Source organism: Peromyscus maniculatus, chromosome 10 (genome assembly GCF_049852395.1).
Source record: "Peromyscus maniculatus bairdii isolate BWxNUB_F1_BW_parent chromosome 10, HU_Pman_BW_mat_3.1, whole genome shotgun sequence".
NCBI classification, from domain to species: Eukaryota; Metazoa; Chordata; class Mammalia; order Rodentia; family Cricetidae; genus Peromyscus; species Peromyscus maniculatus.
The window spans coordinates 70,657,753-70,673,432 of record NC_134861.1 but is presented as its reverse complement, the minus strand read 5'-3'; the positions used below and the strand labels follow the sequence as shown (position 1 = coordinate 70,673,432).

At 45.8% G+C, this 15,680-nt stretch overlaps 1 long non-coding RNA gene across 1 annotated transcript; it reads right to left on the bottom strand.

The window, feature by feature from the left end:
* Window positions 1–848: 848 nt before the first annotated feature.
* LOC121832601 (uncharacterized) lies at window positions 849–13,432 on the bottom strand. Its single transcript, XR_006076222.2, has 3 exons — window positions 13,291–13,432; window positions 6,262–6,359; window positions 849–3,274 (listed from the first exon to the last, which is right to left on the bottom strand). It is a non-coding gene; the product is annotated as an uncharacterized LOC121832601 (long non-coding RNA).
* Window positions 13,433–15,680: the final 2,248 nt, after the last annotated feature.

The window sequence follows — 15,680 nt, the reverse complement described above, 5'->3', positions numbered from 1 at the left end:
CTAATGACTATCCTTGAGGAGACGAGGTTGGGTTCTGGTCAAGTTCAACCTCCGTCTATGCAGCAGGAGCAAGTCACTTTGTCACCTTGTTATTTCGTGTCCCTTTTCATCAACTGTGCACTAGGGCAGGGTTTGTTTCTTCAAGTGTTGTTCCAGCAAGTATTTTCTAATTGCTGCAAGGCAGGTGCTGCCCCTGGCGTAGATGTTGCAAAGGTGAATGTCCCAGATGAGGTCCTGGATTAGTTCCTTTTCTTTTTGCTGTGACCGTATGTTTAGCAAGACGCAACTTAAAGGCTTGCTTTGGCTTACAGTTCGAAGGGATACAACCCATCATTGTGGGGAAAGCATGTAGGCAGGAGCATGAGGTGGCTTGTCACATTGCATCTATAGATTCTATAGTATAGCCTCTTGTAGCAGAGACTAAGCAGGAAGTGGGCCTCAATAATAAAACCTCAAGGCCCACCCTTAGGGACCCACTTCCTCGGTTGATACTCCATCTCCCGAATGTTTAACATTCTCCCCAAACAGTGCTCCCTGCTTGGGACCAGGTATTCAAACACATGAGCCTATTGGGGGCATTTCACTTTCAAAATACTATAAGGTATGCTCGTAGGACCTCATATTCAAGGGGGCAGCGAGAAGACAATAAGTAATGAGTTGGCCAATGCAAGTTATTATCTTTGATGGACCCAGGAGCTCTAGGATGAATGAACACAAATGACAACAGGTGGGAAGTAATTCTTACTAATGTTTTGGTGGGCACTGAGGATAGAACCTGGTCCTTTGTGCATGGTAGGTATCTTAGTTAGAGTTTCTATTGCTGTGAAGAGACACCGTGACCACAACTACTCTTATAAAGGAAAAACATGTAATTGAGGCTGGCTTACAGTTTAAGAGGTTTAGTCCATTGTCATCATGACATGACATGGTGGCATGCAGGCAGACATGGTGCTGGAGAAGGAGCTGAGAGTTCTACATCTTGATCTGTAGGCAACAGGAAGTGAACTGTCTACCACACTGGGTGTAGCTTAAGCATAGGAGACCTCAAAGCCCACCCCCACAATGATATACCTCTTGCAACAAGGTCATACCTGCTTTAACAAAGCCACACCTGTTAATAGTGCTACTCCCTATGGGGGACATTTTCTTTCAGACTGTCACAATAAGCCAGCCCCCTGCCATTGAGCAACACTGCCCTGGAAGGTAAAGTTTTTAAATAGAGTATTCATATCTTGCTCTGTGACATTGCCTCTGTGGCTCAGGTAGTGGTAAGCTTGAACAGGAAGCCACCAGCACTGGGGAGGTGCAGGAAAGGACAAGGCATGACAGGGGCCAGAATTTTTCCAGAGTCTTGAGGAAATACCTCCTGGAAATCATTGCCCAGTCTTAATGATTCCATCCTGTGACGTCAGAGAATGGGTGGAGTCATTGGTCCAGACCAGCACACTTAGGCTGCCGTTGTCAGTCACATCTCATCATCAGCATGTATTTTAGGCCTTTCCCAGGTTTGGTAGGTCTTGTATTCCTTGCTGTCAGACCTCTCTACTTCCCATGAGTCTTCCTTGGGCTATTACCATATTCTTTCCCTGTTGGGTCTCAACCCTTTGACTTCTCTGACCCTCATCCTAACCTTTGTCTGTGAGCTTGGCTTGTGTTCTCTTTCCAGTCTCAGGGGCTCCCACTGCAGGCCCCGCTGTGTGTCATTAGCAAGCTCTTGACAGCTCTTCATACCATTGACACAGACTGTCAGTATGGGAAGTTCAGCCCCTTGCACCCTGCAGCCCCTCCCTAGGGGTGACCTTGGTCTATGGGAGACTCTATCTATCATCTTTTGGTCATTGTAACTGTTGTTAGTCTCTAACATGACATCAACAGGTTTTCAGGCACAGCAGTCAGCCATGCTGAGACCTGATGAGAAGATTAGAAACATCTACTTTGGTGGTGGATCTGTGGCCACGTAGGCCTTGGAGAAATTTACATCTCGGAATAAATGGAAAGTCTCTCAGTTGCTTCTGGACCCCATGAATGCCACTGCCCTGAGTCCGTGTCTAAATGGGCTCCTTTCTGTTGTTAACTCTGGCCATCACAGGAACTTGCTGGTCTTGATCTGAAGTCCTCCTGATTATGATCTTTGCCTTCTAAAGCACTGAAATGATTAATCTTCATGTTCAACTTGGGGTTAGCAGACCAGCCCTCTCTAAGATAACAACTGCAAACTCTGGGTAAAAGTAAGAAGCAAAAACAACTACAAATGATGAAACATGCACACACACACACACACACACACACACACACACATGTGCACACATACATGGACATGCATGCACACGGATGGCTAATCTTCACTGTCAACCTGTTGAGATTTAACATCACCATGGAAACATATTTCTGGGTACATCTGAAGTTGTTTCTGAAAGGACTTAACAGGGTAAGGAAGACCACCCTGAATACGGGCAGCACCATCTTATGGGTTGGGGTCTGGACTGAGTAAAAAGTTGAAAGTGTGTAAAAGACTATCATTTATGTCTTTTTCCTTTCTTCAGATGTCACGTCATCAGCTGCCCCCTTCCCTGCTGCTGGGATACCTTCCTGCCGTGACCGACTGTACCCTTAAAGGGTGAGCCAAAATCAGCCCTGCCCTAGGACGCTTCTGTCAAACACTTTGTCGCAGCAACAAGACAAGGGACCATAGTGCTCGTTCACTTTCTTCCTTTTCATTAGGATTTGTTCATCTCAGTCATGCTTTCTAGTTAACTCCGTCACAATGTGGCAGACACTGTTTGGATTCAGGAGGGCGGAGACAATGAGATGCCTGGGCATCTGACAGGGTGTGTGAGCTCCTAGCAGGGCTGCTCTGTGTAGGACCACATCTGTGAATTCCAGCAAAAATGAAAAGTCAAAGCAATATGAAAATACCTAAGACCCGAAGAAAGCAGGTCTTTAGTCTCCTTCTCCTCTCCCTCCCCTCTCCCTCTTCCTCTTCCTTCCCTCTCCCTCCCCTCTCCCTCTTCTCTCCCTCCCCTCTCCCTCCTCCTCTCTTATCAAGTCTTCTGAAAGTATTTAGTCCACTTTTCATAGGAATGCTGTGCCCCTCATGATTTGTCTTATCCTTATGTAATGTTTATCTGTACATTAAGTGCATCATGGTCATGAATGTGTCAGAAGCAAAGCATCCTTGGCGAACTTAGAGCTAGCTGATGGAAGCACTTGAGTCCTGCAGAGAGCTAGTGGCCATCTGAGGAGTTCCTTGTGCTGTGAGTATCAGGCAATGAATCTGCAGAGAGAGCAGGACACCTTGGTCAATACAATGAGGAAGAAGTATCCCAGCTTACATGACTGCTGCACAGCTCACAATAACTCTTAGAACAACGGTCCTAAAGTCATAAACTGACTTCTGTGTAGACAGTGAAGAACTCTCCATAGGAAGGCTGTACTGAAGTCATCAGATCTTCCAGAATACCACAGGCACCCCATCTGAATTGATCTTTATCTAATAAGAATGATTCATCTCTAGGTCACGTGTCCCCATCAACTTCCTCCTTCAGCGGCATCTCTGTCAATCATATAATTTCTTGGTTTTTGGAGATTAACATGGTGTTGCTATTATAAGTATAAGATGGTTTCAGGGAATTCAGTAAACATCAGACAGGCTGAGTTTAAGCATTTTCTGAAAAACCAGTTTGGAAAAGTCATTTAAATTAGATTAAATATTTCACTGAAGACCTAGGTTGGCAATCACTCATCAACAGCCTTCTACAGCTACCTAGGTTAAGAAGTTCGGTTGAGGAATCCTAGGGGTCAGGGGGTAGCCTACCTTAAAACTCAGAAATACCCCCTTGATAGCACAGGGAAGAAAGGAGGAGAAAAAAGTATTTTTCAGACTAAATCATACAACTAAAGGATGATAAATGAATCACAATTTATAGCAAAAGTGAATTCTAAATAGTAAGGTTAAGGTTTAAGAATAATTTACTTACACGTAGATTTGGGGCTGATGAATTTGACTTCCTTTGGCTACTCAAGTGAGAAAGGAGTGAAAACTCACAGTGAGTGTGGGTTCTTCCTAACAAGGATGGGTTTTTACTCTGCCACCCCAGGTCGGGGCTGCTTTTTGATGTCATGTTGTGCTCTTCGGATCTTCGCTGCGGTAGTGATTTGCATTGTAGATTTAAATAGTGATTAATGAGCTCTCTTACTGTCTAAGCTTCTGATTTCAGTCATCAGAGAAGATTTATCGAATACTTCCGTGTACCATTGCTGATCATGTGTCTCAAGATGATTATGGGACACACAATTCTTTTATAACTATTAGACCATTTAAAGAAAAATCCAGAGTTTTACAATGTTCTCTGAGCGCCCCAGAACTTTATAGTAAATGTACGGTTTGATCTCCCACATAGAAACACAGTTTCCTTCCGGTGGAAGCAGAATTGACTTATGAGAATCCGTCATCCTACCTCCCACACCATGTGGAGGCCATACCAATGTCTCTATTTAGGAAAACAAGGAGGGATATGCACCTTCTTACAACTTTTTGAAACTTACAACTTACAATTTTGAAACAGAGGTCAGTATTTTTACAGGATCACATTACCCAATATTTGGACCATGATTTTTACATTAAAGATATGCTTAACGTCTTTAATTTGTTAGTCACCATGGGACTTGATTTATCAACATTCAAGACACGTGACATTCCTTCCTTCTTGAAAGAGTCCCCTGCTGGGGGCATGGTGGTACAAGTCTTTAACATTAGCACTATGGAGGCAGAAGAAACTCTGTGAGTTCGAGGCCTGTCTGGTCTACAAAGCTAAGAACAGCCAAGGACAGCCAAGGCTGTTACACAGAGGAACTTGGCCTGGGGCGGGGGTGGGGGGGAAGAAAGTCCATCCGTTATTTTCTTTCATTCAGACTCTCTTGGTTTTGTTGTTGCTTAACAACACTACTGGGGTGTATTTTATATACTACAAAAGTTATCTATTTCAAATGTCTAATTCAATGCCATTTAATGACTTTACCAAGTGCTGTAACCATCACCATCAATCTGTTCAGGATGTTTTCATCTTCCCATAAGAGCACTCCAGCCCCTCTGTAGTGAAGTCCCTTTCTTAACGCCAGTCCTATTTAACTGTTTAACTGTTGGAACCTCTCAGGGTTCTACTTGGACACTCTCCTCTTTTCAATCCACAGTCTTTCATTGGAAGATTCCTTATGGCCATGGCTTCAGCTACCTAGACATAGCTCTCCATGTGGCTCCAGATCACATACCCCAAATATCTCTTAGCTGCTTATGGTGACATATCCTTATAATCTCAACACTTAGTGTGTAGGGCAGGAGCATTATGAGTTTGAGGGCAGCCTGATTGGGTTATATTTTAAGACCTTGTATCGCCGGGCGTTGGTGGCGCACGCCTTTAATCTCAGCACTCAGGAGGCGGAGGCAGGCGGATCTCTGTGAGTTCGAGGTCAGCCTGGGCTACCAAGTGAGCTCCAGGAAAGGCGCAAAGCTACACAGAGAAACCCTGTCTCGAAAAACCAAAAAAAAAAAAAAAAAAAGACCTTGTATCAAGAAAAAAACAAAACAAGAACTCCCCCACCTCAGTTATAGATGTTGAACTAGATCTCAAAGCCAACCCCACGATCATAGCTCCCATCTTAATTCAGATTCTTTTTTTTAATTCAGATTCTTAATCTCTGTGAGTGAACAATTATTAGTTCAGTCTCAGAGCCAAAAATCTTGCCATCAACTGCTGTGGGATGGTCTGTATGTCAAATTGCTCTGATTGGTCAATAAATAAAACACTGATTGGCCAGTGGCCAGGCAGGAAGTAGGTGGGACAAGGAGAGAGGAGAATTCTGGGAAGTAGAAGGCTGGGGTCACTGCCAGCCGCCGCCATGACCAGCAGCATGTAAAGATGCCAGTAAGCCACCAGCCACTTGGCAAGGTATAGATTTATGAAAATGGATTAATTTAAGCTATAAGAACAGTTAGCAAGAAGCCTGCCATGGCCATACAGTTTGTAAGCAATATAAGTCTCTGTGTTTACTTGGTTGGGTCTGAGCGGCTGTGGGACTGGCGGGTGACAAAGATTTGTCCTGACTGTGGGCAAGGCAGGAAAACTCTAGCTACAATCAACTGTGACCAAAGATCTCCTCCTTTGCCATATATATATATAAAATCTGTCATCAGATCTCTTCAGCTTTCTGAGTCCTAAACACCTCTAAGAGACATCTCTTTATGTCATCGAGATGGCCACTAACCTGAGCGATTCTGTCCCCTCTCTCCTGAAGCAGGCAATGACAGCCCCTGGTATGTGTCACCTTCTCTCTTCCTGTTTTCCAGTCAGCTGTCCACATTACTGCCAAAGTGAAGTTAATAAAAATTATGAGAGCAAATCTACTCCAACAGTTTGACACAAACATATTTAGTATCAACTGGCCTGTCTGCTGGTGTAATTCAGCACACACCTCTGGTGTAATTTATCACACACCTCTCCCTCTTCTCTGTTGTCCGGTCATGCAACTTTACACTTCTTGAGAGTATGTTCCTGTTCTCTCCATCACTAGCAACGAGCACATTGTTCTCTCTGCTCATACTTCCTCCACCACCTGCTTCCATTCACCTGCTTAGACTGCTGCCAACCCTTCCAACCTCAGAATAACTCACGAAGCCAAGAAAAGAAGCATCGGACTGTAATTTCACCACCCAGAAGGGCAAAGCAAGATGGTCTCAAGTTCAGCGCCAACATGAGCTTGAAACCAGCCTGGGCTGCATAGTAAGATGCCGTCTCAGAAACTAACAGGCATAAAACACCAAAGCCTCTCTTCTTCCTCAGATGAGTTCACGCTCACTTCCAGGGGGATCCCACGCCCCCACCATCAGAGTAGACCACATTGTCAGGGTTACCTTTCCTCTTAGCAGTCTGTATTTTCCCTTTATGAAATTTACTACAGTTTGTAATTATACATTTATTTATGAATATTTGATTATAGCTTTGTTTTCTATCAGACCTAAGCTCCATGAAGATAATAAGCATGTCTTTGTTCATACAGGAGTTACTCAATAAATATTGTGGAATTCATGAATAAATGAATAAAATGAACCAGGCCAATGAAACCAAGGTGAACTCGATGCCTAGGATCTGGAAATTGCCTACCTTGTGTACGGTTTTCCCCTTTAGGTCTCTAAAATAGCTTCATTTCACGTATAATGTGTTTTCATCCAGAGAGAAGCATTCAATTGAAATGGAAGAGCTATTTCTTGACTTAGACATACCATGGAATCAAGCTTTTATTACTTCTCTGAGAATATAGCTTGCAGTCTGCCATGCCTTTGTCTCAGAAACAACGCAACCTCTCTCCTTCCTGAGAAATGAAGTTAAGGACTACCTCATGTCGTCATGGCAAACTGGAAACCTCCCTCTGGCTCTCCAGGGGAAGAGGTTCTCGCTGGTTTCTGTGATCCATATACTTTGACTTCAGTAGTTTTCAGGTTCCCGATCTGAGCCCCCCACAACTCCCCCACAAAACAGAGCCTGCAGGAGAGACACACAAGCCAGTTGGTTCCACCATGCCACTGTGACCATAATCCCACACTGAAAGAGAAGAGCTGGTGGAAAAAGAAGATACTTAAACTCTAAAGAGAGGCATGTGTGCCTTCCCATGCTGAGGACAGAGACAATGGAGGCAACTGAGGCCCAGTCACCTTTCTGGAAGGCTCCATAAGCTGTCTCACAAGTAGGTCAACATACCCTCTGGCCATTTGTCTCATGATTTCCTGTGTACTGGCTGGAAGGCTATCATAGACACCATGGGGGAAGAAATAATAGTTTGGCCAATCTGTGAATAACCCCCCTTTCCTTTACCAAACTTTGTTTCTTAACTTCTTTTAGAATAGGGAGAAAATCAAGGCAGTGGGTTAAGGACCCAAGTGACTAGTACCACCACGAGATCCGGCAGACATTCACCTTCGAGGTTGTCTTTTCTCCCCTTTCAGTGATATGGGTCACCCCTGTCCATGTCCAGCTTTCTGCAGCTTCATGATTATTTTCCTATTTTTAGATCCTTTCATCGAGTCGAGATAGCTACTTGGAATGCAGGAACCTTGAGAGACCTGTCATTTCCATCCCCAAGGCTAAATTGCCATTTCTGTCATGAACTCTAATCTGCCACAAGAAGAACCAGGCGGAGGGGGTTCAACTGCACGTGCGGCTTTCGAAAGATATGCATGGGCCAGTAAAGCCCATCAAAGAGAAACGAACGAAGGAACGGGGCTCGGATCGGGGCCGGGGGTAAATATTATTCCCAACGACTGTTTACCAACAGTTTCACATGCCTGTGCAGATACTTCCTAAGTTTGCAAGGCAGTGTTTATGCAAAGGATTAGGGAGAGGGCAAAAGTCTCCAGGGGGGAGAGCTCACCAAAGCAATGGCTCTCAGGCATGAAATTGTCAACAACATTAAAACCTTTGCTCCACCCCGGAGCCCGGCGTCCCGGCCAACGGTAGACACCCACGTGTGCTGGCCAAGATAAAGTCAACAACAAAATCACATCTCATGTCACATCTCCTGCCCCACCACATGCCCACTGCTGCTTGGGTGCGGCAAGCTCTGCCTACTGGAAATCCTCAGAGTAAACAAGCCACCCAGCCGTCCCTTTCTTGTCCTGTAACTGATGGCAGGGTGCAGAACCGTCCTCCAGAAAGGAGTGATAGCAGAACCATCAAGGGCCCCAACTGTTTGCCAAGTGTTCAATGATTAACAGGGGTGGGAGAGGGAGGGGAGTGCCCAACCTTTGGGCTGTCACTCAGGGAAATCTGTTTAGTAAACAGTCAACCACCAATATCTTGAACAGGTCAAATAAACGGCTCCAGGGTTCAGGTCAACCGTGTTTCCCTCAATCTCACACAGCTTGGGGTAATGAAGGCCATACAATTCAAGAAAAGACCAAGCAGAAACACCATCACTACCACCCTCCAGTGTGCAAAGCTCCGATGTCTGGGACATGAAATCCGAGGAAGAAGTCAGAGGAGAGAGGAACGCCCTTAGAGGGGTGAGTCTGACTTCATTAGAAATTGACTGGGTGTGCCTGAAGATGGAGGGGAAGGAAATAAAGTCTCCATGAAGGATATGTTTTTTCTCTCCATGGAGTACCTGAAGGAATCAACACAAAGAACGAATCCCTGAGTTCAGCCAGAGACTCATAATGATGGAGGACCAAACCACCAATGCCAAGTTTTTGAGAGAAAAAAAAAATCTTAACCCCGAAGTCACAGATGCAATGCCTGGCTGATTCCTCGAGCTTCTCTGTGGAGACCCAGGATTCCAAATGTTGTACGAAAACATGCTAGAGTCAAGTTAAGAGTACCACAGCTTCAGCATAACTGTGAGTGTTAGTACTTAACTCAGAACAGGTCTACCCATCCATCCTGGCCCTGCTCTGCCCTGCCCACCTGTTTTCCTCTGTGCTGGTCAGTCAGCTTTCCGTTACGGCTACAAATTACCTGAGATAACCCCACCTAAAAGTATCCAGAAAGGTTTGTTTGGCTTCATGGTTTTGTTGATGGTGCATGGCAGAGGAGGGTGCTAACCCTTTGGTAACTAGGAAATGAAAGATACAGGAAGGGACCTGAGACTCAATATCCATTTGGAGGAAAAATCCATTGTAACATAACTTCTGTTATGCCCCACCTCCTAATAGTGCCATGGGCTGGGGTCTTTGTTAGACACTTATCTAAACCATAGTGCCCCATTTGTGCATTTGTACAATGTGTGCCTAAGGCCTGACTTGGTATATATCTCAATGATGATGCTGATATCACCTAGGTCAAAGGGCATTACAAATCCAAGTCTTTGGGCCTCAACCTTGCTACTTCAGATAAATGCCATAACAAGCTTCAAAAGAGAAAAACAACACAGACTCAACCTGTACTCCATAACCAGAGAAATTTCTGCCTAGATTAGAAGCACAAGCAGGAGGCATGAAAAAATATGTAAGAAATAATGTAAAACCCTATAATCCACACCCACCCCATGGGAGACGGAGAGGGCAGAGAGCCTGCTCCCCACTAAAGTGAGGGTAAAGGTAGATGCTGCCCTTCATCACAGAAGGGCCCCTGAGTTAAAAGAGGGTTCTCGACTAAGAGCCTAATGGGCCTAGCTGAAATATTCCATAGTCCACGGGGCATGACACCAGAGGGGGTGTGAGGCATGCTCCTTTTGTCCAAGAGGAGCCTACAAATCAAAATAACCCTAAAACAAGGAAATTAAATCAAAGCCAATTATACAAAATTCAGGAGATCATTTTACTTATGAAAATAGCCACCAACTTCTTGGAATAGTAATGATGTAACTGTTTACTATTATTTCAGTGGCACCTGTGATGTAAGTGAACCAACCTTCAAGTGATGATGTGCAGATGTTTAAGGATTACTAGAGAGTACAGGACTGACTATGAAGAGCAGAAAAAGATCTTAAGACACACAGGAGAAAAAGACGAGACGGAGCAGGAGAAGGAAGGTGCTGTAGATTTTTCTAAAAATCTATTAGGCATCCCTCCCATAAATTCCAGCTTCAAATTTGGCATGTAAAGGGCTTGGCAATCATTCTTTCTGTATTTACAATAAAAACCTAAACACACTTAAAATTAACTTTCCCTTAGCCTATCTGAGAACTGGCTAGTCAGGCGAATCAAGGAGTCTCACTATAGAGCAGATGATATGAAGCCCGTAAGTGCCTGGGAACGCTTTGGCGGTAATTTTGATGAATTGCTAGAAACCAAGGTTGATGTAGAAATTAGTGAAAAACCTGAGGGCTCAGCCCCAAGAGGCTCCTCATGCTTCCATAGCTGATGCCTGTCAGAACAGCACCAGGTTGTCAAGGTCCCCATCTTAGAAAGATGCCTTTATGGCCCTGGCAGGAAGTGGGGGTCTGTGGTGGTATTTTATTTGTACTGAAATGTGATTTTCATTGTATGTTAATAAAGTTGCCCGGGGGTCAGAGCTATTAGAGCCATAGACAGAGTGTGGCGGTGGTGGCACATGCCTTTAATCCCATAGATCTCTGTGTGTTCAGGGATACAGCCAGCATTGGAGACATATGCCTTTAAGACCTAGAGGGCTGTACATACAGACAGTGATGAGGCAGTCACGTGTTTGGGTTTACAACCAATGAGAAGGCAGAATGACTATGAAACGACTTACACACAGGAAATAGCTCTCTTTTGGGAAGCTAGGACCACCGCAGGAGGAAGGGTGAGATTTTAGCTCTGAGTTCTGACCTCTCAGCTTTCTCTTTTACATTGGTTCCGTGTTTCTTATTTAATAAGACGGTTGGTTACATCTACAGGGGTCAAACTCTTTGAAATGTTTCCAGGTCATCCTCCACCCTCCCCACCTTCCCCGGCTCAGGAGAAGACGTTTCTCTAGTCAAGGCTTTCCTAGGACCTGGGCAAAGCCAAGGAACACTTATGAAACATATGTTAGCCCAGCCTGGAGTGGTGGTATACACCGGTTAACTCCAGTACCTGGGAATCAGAGGCGGGTTGATCTTTGTGAATCCCAGGTCAATCAGGACTCCATAGCGAGACCCTATTCCACACAACAACAACAATAACAACAAAACCAAAACAAACAGGGCTTGTGCAACGGTTCAAAGGTACAGGCGTTCAAGGCGATTGTCACGGAGCCTGACAACCTACGTTCAATCTACAGTGAACACTTGGTCCCCAGCTAGGGGCGAGGTTTTGGAAGCTTTGTGAACCCTTGCGCTGGAATGGTTTTCAGATGAGTCCCTGGAGTCTGGGGGTCACCCTTTGAGGGTTCAACCCCACTCTTCTTTCAGCCCACTCTCGATGTTTCCTGACCGCTGCTGCTGCTGCTGCATCCCAAGCAGCTGATGGAGCCGTTTCAGCTCCCTAGACTTCCTCAGCAGGGTGGGTTGTAACCTCTGAGCAGATCTGAAAAGAAAGCCCCCTTCCCTTAGGTCTTTTGTCCAGGGTGATGAGACATTGAATAACATACATACATTTAAGTGGCCGAAAAGACCAGTGTGTTGGTTGGTTACAGCAGTGGAGGTATTTTGAAGGCAGGCTTAGGTTTATAAAGATTATGCTGAAAATTCTAGATCAAACACTGAACATTTAAACTTTGTCATTACATTTATTTGTTTTTGTGTATAGTTGGACAACTTTCAGAAGTCCGTTCTCTCCTTCTACCGCACCTGGCGCCCAGGTATTGAACTCAGGTCGTTAGACTTTGCAGCAAGTGCCTTTACCTGCTGAGCCATCTCGCAGGCCCAAATAAAACCATTTTCCTTTAAATATTTTTTCCCTTTAGTAATATCTGACCCCAGAGCTGAGGGCTATCCGAGAAATTGCACATGTGATGAGTATTTGATGAGTGAGATCCGAGGTGACACGCGGAGAGATAAGTAGCCGCCTAGAAGATTCTGAGCCCCTTCCTGACTACCTTTATCAGTTCACTGTATAAGTTTGTGGAACGGCCTACCTCTTCCATTTCTGCACCCCTATTGAAATGACTTCGTCCCTTCTGGTTCCCTTTGCCCAAGCTCTGAGCTGAAATTGGGACATGACCTATCCAACCCTCTCAGAAACCACCTAGCAAATTCCCATCTGTACAGCCCTCTCTAGCACCCGCCCTCCATAATCAAACCATTGGGGAAGGGATTGAATCTGGAAAAAGTCGGGGGTGGGGGTCACCCAGCCAGTCCTCATTAGAAACTCAATCATAGGAAAAGTCCAAAAGGCTAAGAAAGAAGAAAGCGGTTAGGTTGTATCAGGTGCCATAACCAGAGAGGGAGAAGGGAGGGACTGGAAGTATGGCTGAGTCCGGGTCCCACGCCTGTGTCCGTACTTTGTGCTCAGGAGGCAGGGTGGAGGTGGGGTGGCCGCGAAACTCCCTCCCCCTTCCGGTTACACCCATCTACCAAAACCCCTCACTAGAGGCCTCCTAACAGCGGGGTCTGGCCCAGGTGTAACGTGAGAGGGTCTGCTCTGTTGGGCAGCTCCGTTCTCTAGGCCAGGCACCTCTTACCCCTCAGCCCATTCTTGGGCAAGTATAGCAGAGAGCATCACACACACACACACACACACACACACACACACACACACACACACACACACACACACACGTTCCTTGGGCAGGAACATTACCATCCCCACAGTCAGGGTGGGGCGGATCTGTAAGCCAGCGGGTTCAGCAAACTGGAGGTCATTCTGTGGTAAGACCGTCATTTCATCCCACCTCCCTTTGTAAATATTAGGATTCTCACATTTTCACAGCAGGAACTTGAGTCTTGAGGAGTAAGAGGAAAGCCGCACAGCGGCCCCAACCTTCTGCACGTTGGCGTGACAGAGAAACAGCCTCTCCCTTTGTTCGCATTCCTGATATTTGGAGATATTTTTTCCCCAGTCCTTGCGTCTGAACCTGCATTGACTTACAGATACAATCCCAACGTGACCTTTCATTTCTAAAGCCACAAGTGTGTGGACACTGCCTTTAAGGCTGTCACTGGCTGGCAGCTTCCCAGAGGTTTCGGTGCCGGTGTCCTGACTTCCAGCTCTCTGTTGGGACTTTGACCGTCACGCAGGCTAGGGCAGAACCCAACAGACACACCGGGGAGCCCCAAATCTATTCCTTGCTGTCATCTGACTCTAGGCCACAGAAAAACAGTCTGGGTCTGGCTTTGTCTCGAATGTCACGCTCTCACTGAGCCTTTGCTGTGGCCTTGATCCCGTGTAGTGCTGGTAGCCCAGAGATAGGAGTAGTCGCAAGTCACAGTCCCACCATAAGGAATTTATGGGGATCTGCTGGGGGGCCTGATATGTGCCAGGAACCCAGGTGCCACTTGGCCCCTCGGGTGGAGCTAAGTTAATGGGATCCTTTCCTTTTTCTCCAAGACCCAGCCGGCAGCCTGCTTTAGGTCACCTCATCTCTTCTACCTATCATTTAAGGAAATCTCCCACCATGGTCCTTTTCTCCCTCTTTAATTTAAGCAACTGAATTGAGGTTAGGAAGATGTCCTTACCCCTCTGTGTCCATTCCCTGCCTGATTAGAAAACATATCAAAGACAGCGGAGACCAAATTCAGCCCTCAAGGCCCATTGTGAAGGGCTCTCGGGGACTAGAGGGGGCTCTCCTGGAGTCTGAGAAGAGAGTCCCCAATTTTGTCATTCCAGCTGTGCTAGGATCATTGGGAGGAAAAAGCCAAGCAAGGTCCGAAGGGTTATCCTTAAAAGCACCCACATTTTGAGACAGGGTCTCTCCGCTGAACCTGGAGCTCACTGATTGGCTAGGCTGGTTAACCAATGAGTTCCAGAGACCCTCCTATCTCCTTGCCCTTCCCTCGGCCCCGCAGGGGCGAGGTTACAGAAGCAAGCTGTGTGCTCAGCTTTTACGTGAATACTGGCGATCGGAATCCAGACCCGTGTGGAAGGCACTATACCAACTGAGCCACCTCCACAGGGCCGGCTCCCAGATTCTTAGAGCCGGGGTTTTAACGTGGGGTTCATGGGTGGATTGTAGGGGATCTGTCAGCTCCCTAAAATCGTATGCATACTTAGGGTTTCTGGGCCGTTTCCTGAGAGATGGGTTAGAATTTCTGAAATCGATTCTCAGAGGGGTCTATTATCCGCACGACGTTAAAGTTAGCTTTTTCAATGCGCTTGAGTTAAGTCTTACGAAGTCTGAAATGTTGATGAGTAAAAACCAATTTGCCCAGCCAAGTCCTGTAACACACATGCTGCCCATAATTAAATGATGCAGCCTGTGTTGATAATGGGAAAGCTTGCCCGGTAGGCTTCTGTCTGTGCTGTTTCTCTAGCACACAGCTCCACTGAGCTATTATTGTTTTATATCTTGCTCTCCAAGTAAAGTGTTCCCTTTCAAGGCAGGGCTTTGTTTCTTAGACACCTTGGCATGACGTCAAACACAGCTCCTCTCAGGGCGTCCTGATTGCAGGGGTATCTGTTGTTTAAGTATTCCCTGGTAACAACCTTCCTAGCTTGCTGCTGGCCTAGAGGAGAGGCCACGTAATGATAAAAAGCCATTATTGGCCTTTTAATGTTTAACTCGGCTTGCTGCTTTGTAATCTCTCTGAAATTAGATTGCTTAGATATGGTACCCCCTTCTCCATGGAAGAGATAATAGTGAGCTTGCCTTTGGATATGCAAATCACCTGATTTGGGATAACAAGCCCATAGGACAAGTTGATAGAAGCTCACGTTCTTAATTATCACCCCTGGTCTTACCCAATTAGCCCTCCAGTTTAGAGAGGCAAAGCACTCCTGCTGTTTAGATACCTCACCCAGTTTCTATGCCCAAGCAAACTTCCCAGAACCCCCTTTTTCCATTGTGGCCTGGACTGATGAACAAGAGAAACAGGCTTCCAGCAACAACGTACAGCCACAGGGAACCTCAGGCTTCCAAGGGCTCAGCATCCTACATCCACCACTTAGAGCAGACATAACTGCTTCCATCAACTTCTCTACTGACAAATCAGGAAATACAACTCTTGCTGACATGCATTAAGCTGGTTTTTTTAAAATAATCATTAAATTTAAACAGCACCTAATGTATCATAAATGTAATTCCCCATGGGACCCAAAGAGTTTGGGTTGCTGATGTTATTGTCCTCAGTTTATAGATGAAGAAACTAACGCA